The sequence below is a fragment of the Anopheles aquasalis genome, chromosome 3 (genome assembly GCF_943734665.1).
Source record: "Anopheles aquasalis chromosome 3, idAnoAquaMG_Q_19, whole genome shotgun sequence".
Classification (NCBI taxonomy): Eukaryota; Metazoa; Arthropoda; class Insecta; order Diptera; family Culicidae; genus Anopheles; species Anopheles aquasalis.
Genome location: NC_064878.1, coordinates 59356049 through 59363548, shown reverse-complemented (window position 1 = coordinate 59363548; position 7500 = coordinate 59356049). Strand labels below are relative to the sequence as shown.

General features: G+C 45.9%; 1 protein-coding gene across 1 annotated transcript in view; it reads right to left on the bottom strand.

Annotated features, from left to right (window-relative positions):
• LOC126575187 (uncharacterized) overlaps window positions 1-7500 on the bottom strand; it is a 40540-nt gene that overhangs the window by 19 nt on the left and 33021 nt on the right. The window contains exon 6 of the mRNA XM_050235755.1: window positions 1-7500. This exon is cut by the window's left edge and continues 19 nt beyond it; it is cut by the window's right edge and continues 1003 nt beyond it. The gene's annotated coding sequence lies outside the window, so the exon portion shown is untranslated.

The window sequence follows — 7500 nt, the reverse complement described above, 5'->3', positions numbered from 1 at the left end:
TATTATTAAGTTTTTTTTTCCTTGTTATGCAATAAGTTCCTTTTGTTTCTAAGGTGTGAACAGGCTGTTCCAAAACCGAAGTGGAAAAGAAGCAAAACAGAACAATTATGTACAAATCATCGGCAGGTAGTAAAGTGCTAAACGCAAACCATTGCCCCCCTCTCTAGTAAAGTGTTTTTTTTGTTGTTGGGTGTGTTTCTGCTAACCGCATCCGATCGGCATACCCTTTAAAATGCGTTTGCCATCCTGCGGCACCACCACCATTTCCTGTCACAATCGTACCTAACGAATTCGCAATGCTGTTTACCTATCGGATGCTGCCGGTGACTGTGATAATTAGTTTCACTATTTTCCTCCTTTCTTTCGACGTCTCTGTGTAGCGAGCGAGTGGTAGCGGGTGTGTCTACTAATCTATCGAGTGCTGGTGAACTCATCCTAAAAGCCTGCCCTGCCCCTGCCCAATTGGGCTCAAAACAATCGCAAACCATCGTAGCGGTGAAGAAACAAATTCCCTTTGCCAGCGCGCCACGATTTCCAAGTGGATCGATACGTTCCGGGGATCGGGCAGGGGATTAAGGGAGACGAATGCAAAGTGAGTGGAGCGTAGCAGCATTCGCTGCAGAATAGGTTGCGTTTTTGCGTAATCCGGCGCCCAATCCGTTTCAGTATCCGTCCGATGCTCAAGTGCGCGTGCCTTCGTAAGGCCAAAAAACATTTGATGTTGCCTGAAGTGGACACTTCAGTCACGCGCACCTGTGCTTGGTGTATTCTTAGTCATCCTGGGGGGGGGGGGGGGGGCGCTACGGGGCGTTTGCTGGTGGCGGTCCGGTTCCCAGTGTAAGGAATCATCACCGAACATTACACGATAACCGTTTCCTTTCCGTGATACTCTGCGAATTTGCGATTCATTCAACACAGACTCGTGATCATGTGAGTGCAACATGCCGAGCACTGTGACAGGACACCGTTCACCGCCACCATCCCATACGCTTTGACAAACGTGGCCTATCTGCCACTGCCGGGCTGGTTTAGAGTTTTTTTTTTTGTCGAGGGGTGATTGGCTTCTATTTGAGTTCCCGTGTCGTGTGTTTGTCTTTTTGTTGGTTCAGATAAGCGGATCAGATGAGCTGATCGTCTGAAACTGCTGCCATTCCTTGCCGATCATTCGTTCAATGATCCGTTCATCGTAGAATTAGATAACTTTCCTTAACAACGTTTTTTGTTTTACTCTGCCGCTCTTCACATATACATATATGATTCTCGTGGATCTCGTGGTTCCATCTGGCATTAAACTCGCACTGGATTTCGGTTCCATTTTCTTCGGTTCTGTCCGCCATTGTGCCGTGGGGCCGCCGTTTGCAGTGGAATAATAAGTAACAAATTCAACCCCCCCACTTTTGATCCACTGATCTCAACCGAACCATTCTCGTGGTCGATCATTCCTCTGCGAGCCGTTCTTCTCCGTTTGCTGCTGCCGCGTGGATTTTTTCAAGTATTTTTCATACATAGTTACCTAGTTTCTTTTCATGTTAATCTTTTGTTTTGCTTCGTTCTATAAAACACACCTAGAACATGCTAATGCGTCGAGACGAGGACTGCTTCGGTGTGGTATTGGTTGTGTATGGTTGTTTGTGTGTGCATGTGTGTCTGTATGCTTTTCCGCTTTGCCTTACTGTTTTTTTTAGCTTTGAAATTAACTACCATGCCATGTTGCCTTCATTTAACGCGCATCGCCGCACCCAATGCCCACTATCCACTATTTGATGTTTCGTTTCAGTTACGCTAAGAAGGGAAAACGATGTTGATGGTGAAATGGGTTTGTGGAGTTGTTTTTCTTGCCGTGGCTGCCGAGTATTGTTCCGAGGAGCATTAGAGTATTTCGTTCGTGTGGTGCTCATGAACTTATAACAATTCTTTTTATTGTTGTTGTATGTTGTATGCTCAATGCAAGAGGCAACATACTGTGAACCTGAGACCGAGCTATTCGATTCATGATCGTATCCTCTGGCCAATGCCATCGATCACGTTGCTCAAGGAACATATCGGCCACAGAAAGATAAGGAAAGACAGAGCCAGAAAGGGAGAGGGAGAAACAGAGCGAGCGAGAAATGGAAATGTGCAACAATGCTGATACCAGCTTGCTTGTTATGCCGGATGGCCGGGGGGCTTAGCCTGTTCCTAGTTTCGTTCATCTTATCCAACCTCACGTGTGTGTTTTGTGTAGCGTTTGTGTTTGTTGTTGGTTATACATTTGCGGAAACAATTTCTACATCATCTACTGTACACAACATGTCGTGCCCCCCACCATATCCCCGGCCCCGGGAGAGGATAGCGAATGCCGGAATTCTTTACTGTAAGATCCTATCCTTCCGGGGGGGGGGGGGGGGGTTGGCCTCGTCGTCAGCGTAGCTGACCAATGGCTGACCACGCGGGCGAGCGGATGTCACTCGCGTCCTGTCTTATTGTTTTCTGTTTCTTCTCGCGTTTGTTTGTTCTCTTTATGACCAATTTCAAATCTGTACACTCTAGCTTATTAACGATACTTTTTTTTGTTATATATTTGTGTGTTGCTCTGTTTTGCTTTTGTTTGTTTCGTTTCATTTTTTCGTGCACTCTTTCGTGTCCCTACCTTGGCCTGCCATTCTTTTTGGGGTCGCTTGTCACGGGTACAACGAGAGTTAGTGGTACCCAGCAAACCGACAGCAAAACCGACACTTATTCTACTATAGATCCGCCATGGGCTGCTCTGCGCAAACCGCAGTGCCCTTTGTGACCGTAATACTGTTGCTCTGTTCCTTTTCTTTGGCTAACGCACCACCGCACCACTGCAACAGTGGCGCTGTTGCCCATTCCCTCTCAGTCTAAGCAGTCTATACCAAAGTACCAAGTACGCTTTATCAACGAGGATGAACGGCTCGACGGCTGCAAGTGACCTGCAAGTGGGTCATCAGCAGCGAACGCAGCGATGCGCCGTCGAATCAAACGATAACAACAAGATGACCATCGCATTCAGCAGGAACCCCCAAAATCATAATTCATTCTCCTTATAAGTATATAGCCTTCTCTCTCTCTCTCTCTCTCTCTTTCTCTCTCTCTCTCTCTCTCTCTCTCTCTCTCTCTCTCTCTCGCTCTCTCGGTCTCTTGCGCCCTATAATTCTGGATTATCCTGACAAACTACGCCTGTAATGTTTGTTTCCCTAAAAAAAAATGGCGTAAATTTGTGCGAAGTTTCCTTCATTATCTTTCCAGGATCCGGTGAGTCTGTGTCTGTGAGAGTCTTTATGTCGTTTGGCTGTAGCTGGTGGTGATGGTGGTACTGATTGTGTAGCTGTCGTGTAGCACGCTCTATCAACAAAGGGGTGGGATAATTTTTGGCGAGCATATCCTACTCTACACCTGTTCTACCTTCGAAGCACGTTAAATTCATTCAACCCGCAAACTATTTCCGCTACGTACGTGTTTCTGTTATCGTGTTGCGCCGCTCTGCTCGACCTTTCGGCTGAAGATGCGCGCTTCGTTTAATGTGTCGGTGGTTTGCTTATCTGCTGCTGGTGCTACCGCTGCTGTTGTTCAACGTGCACGTGGAGGCCCGCTACTTCGGGCCTCACCGAAGCCTTCCTCTTATATCCATTTATTCCTGAAGACGCTTGTTAATTAATTCATAATGTACCGCTTCGGTTTCGGTTTTGTTTTGTTATTTTGTTGTTTTACTTTTTAACTTTCCCCTCTTTTTTCTCCTTTTCAACGTCTCATTGTTAATGTTATTGTTGGGTTTTTTTTCTCTGAATGTTTTTGCTATTTTAACGCTTGTTACAGTGTTCCGAAGGAGAAATTGTGATAAAATCCTCCTCAACTTGAACACCCATTACCAAATCGCAGCGTCGCTGTCCTAATCCAACTACTATCGGGCTTGTTGGTTACCCTCTCGGTTGCTGTCCGTATCTGCCCACCCGTACGCATCTACATCTCACATTTATATTAACAACTATTGATTATAATTTGTAGAGATTTGACTGCCTGTTTTCTGTTCTTTTTTTTTCGTTTCTATACATTTACCCAAGTGTTTTCAGAATCGTCCAAACGGCCAATTGTTTGGGCTGCAATCCGTACACAACGCTGTGCTGTCTGTTTCACAATAAACGCTTACGTTTATGCTTTCGCGCTATACACAAAACACACCACACATGCACTCCTTTCTCTTAGGGGTACGATTTCGAGACACGAAAAAAGAAACGAAAAATTAACTACCAAGGTGGGCTCAAACGGTGGTATGGCATGCACGTGACCACATGACGATTGTTTCGATTCGCTTCCATTCCGGCCATTTATTCCGGCACCTTCGATTTGGTCGATTTTGATTTTCCAAAATTAAAATTAAAATAAAGAGAAACAGAAAGTAAAATGAGCGTCCGCTTTGGGCACTGGGTTACTAAATTACCACTAAATTTTCTGTCCAGGCTGTAAATGCAAAATTGGTTCTACAGAAGGGCCATCGAAAGGTGTCGCTCCCAAAACAGTAGCTGCGTAGCTTTGTCAACACACTTTAACAGGCAGCATTCGGAGGTCGGAGGGTTAATCAATGAATTCGGAGCTCCGTTCCCTAGTTCCCGATAGTGCAGTATTGCTGCTAAAACATTTGCATAAAACAACGAAACTTTACAAAAAAAAAACGACGGTTCCTGCGCACAACGCTTACGAATCGAAGTATCTGGAGGATTTTTTTTTTGTTTTGATTTTCCCTTTCGCTTCCAACTTCCTCACTTCCCTATTTTCCCGGGCGCCGATGGAAATTTGTTGGAACTTGTTGGATGTGACATGATGCGTGTTTCCGTGTGTGTTTGCTGTGGAACCGTGTGGTGAGTTCACGTCCTCGCTCTGCGCGCAATTTGCTTCTCATTCTCATTGTTCCTTGGTTTGCTTAACGATGCTACGTTTGACGTTCGGTGGACAGGCAGACAGGCAGGCAGGCAGGCAGGCATGCATGCACTCACGCTACCGCAGCCACAGCCTCAGAAAGCTGCACTGCGTTTGATGCTATATGAGACGCTATAGTGTTTTGCTGTGCTGTGGTTCTTCACCGGATCGCTCAACACACCATTTTGACTCTCTCTCTCTCTTTCTCTCTCTCTCTCTCTCTCTCTCTCCCCTGCTTCACGCTTTTATACTCATTAACTAACAACAATTGTTGTAAAAATTGACAGACTAATTTAAATAGTTGTGACTTAAATTTAGCTACAAAGAGTGTTGGCTGTTCTCGTAGTGAAGGGTGGGGGGGGGGGGCTGGAGAGGGGATGAGGGTTTGCCTATGTTCCCCGTATGCACGCTCTGCTCGCGCATCGTGCCATCGCGCTGAAGATAGTTTGTTGTTATGTTGGGTTTTCTTCGATTTTTGTAATGGTGAGTTTCCTTTCTTTCACTTTCTCTTCTTTCTCTTAACGAGTTTGTTACTGTTCTCTTACTGTTTTAATTTCAATTCGTTTGTTTGTTGTTTTTTTTTTTTAGTAGTAGTTTTGGTGTGTTCTCATTTGGCTTTCCTACCGTTTTTCCCTCGTATTAGTTCTGTTCGAGTCTATTCTCTGTATCACTCAACCCTCCCGCGCGAGCGTTTATTTTCCTTCGTTCTCCATATTCCTCACCTGTGCTGCTGCTTCTTTTTTGTTTACTTTTGAGTTTATTTTCTTCTTCTATATGTCCACTGCCGTCGCTTTCTCTGTTTGCTAGTAGTTGGCGAAGAACGGAGATAATATATCGGTTTGAGGGTAATGTGTACTATGCAATGTACTCTGCATTTTCACCGGAAAGTCTAGCGTTTAGATGGTGAGTGAGGTGGGGTAGGTGTGGGTGGGGTGGGGTAGGAGGATAGTGTGTACGGGTATCTTGATCGTGTGTGCGGTTCGTGCCGTGTTCGTTTTTCTGCGCGATCTGCTCTAGCTTCGATTGAAATTCCGCTAGTGGAAGAGTTGAGTTAAAAACTAGAGTTAATTCTCATATTCCTGCGCTCTCACCTGTTCGTCCGTTGCACGTTGGCTTATCCACTATGTTTCGTTTGCTCGCTTTCTCTCTCTCTCTTTTTCTTTTATTTTTTCGCTACCTCCATGATGATGTTAGAACAGGTAGTATCATGGGACCTAGAATCGCCGCTCGGTGCAGACCGCCTGGGTTGCGGAACACAAATAACACACCCAGCCGTCGCGCATCGCGCCAAAGGTTTCCTCGCTCCTGGGCAAGGGAGTCAACAACTTCCACGATCCCGGAATCCTGGCCCGTCTTGCACATGCACACCGAACAAAACTAACATCATGCTTTGCTGTTTGGCTAACTTGTCCAACGCGCTTATCCCCTAAACCTTGGGTTTCGCACCTTGGGTTCAGGCACCCTGCCCCTCTCCGTTTCTGCGCCATTTTCCCGTATCGCTTGGCGCTTTCCTTGCTTAGCGAGACTACTGCTGCTGCTTATCCGCTTACACCTAGTTTAGCCCGAAAACAGTAGGCTTCGCTGTGAGTCCGAGTCCGAGATTTCAACAATTAAGCTGCACGCTGCCCGTTCACCATGACGGATCAGCGAACGTCGTGCGCGTTACACCCTCTGTCCCGCCCCCGTTTTGTTTGTTTTGTTTTGTTTTGTTTTGTGGTTGTTGGTTGGTTTTTTGCTTGCTAACAGCTAAAATGTAACATCCTTTATTTCCTTCCAGCTTTCTCCTACCTCCCCCATTCCACACCTGGGCAGTTCTAAATCTATATGTAGTAAGTTAATTTTCAACATTCACCTAAACTGTCACCATCTCGTCTCGTCTCGGGTTTGTCCCGTTTTGCTGCTGTTACCGCCCCTGCCTACTGCTGCTGGTTCCGGGTTTGGCTCCAATTCGGTTGCCGCTCCAGTGTCCATCACTCCATTAACAAAACGGTACCCGCTGCACCGCTCCCTTCTTATTTCTTTTCTCTTAGTAACGATTTTTCTTCAGATTCGGGTTTTTTGTGGCTTATTGTATACTTTCCTTCCCAGGTTCAATGGTTCATAATGGTAACATGCTAATGCGGGTTTCTCTTTTTCTCTCTCTCTCTCTCTCTCTGGTTTGCAGTGACTTGGTTATCGTTACCATTTGGTGTGTTTTTGTGTGAGTGTCTGTGTGGAACTGAGAGACATGCCCTCTTGAATGGGTTTCCTCCACACTGGCTGCCACATTTTCGATGCCTTTTTGACAATTTTGTGTTGTCTTTTCTATTCTTACACATACCCCAGGGGGGGATTTCCATTTCTTACCGGTATTGCCCGCGCGCGTTAACTGATTTTGCCTTTTCCGGCCAATTCGCGGGTCGCGAGCTGAATGCGAATAATGGTGGTGTATTTGGTTTTCGGGCCTACGGGCTGTTTTGTTTTGTTTTCCTGGTTTGCTTCTTCGAGCTTCGAGCTACCTCAGTTATTCCTATTGTTTCTGCTTTCTTCTCGTTCTTCTTCACTGGATTTCTTAATCTTCTCTAAAATTGAACGCCTTCGCAGCGT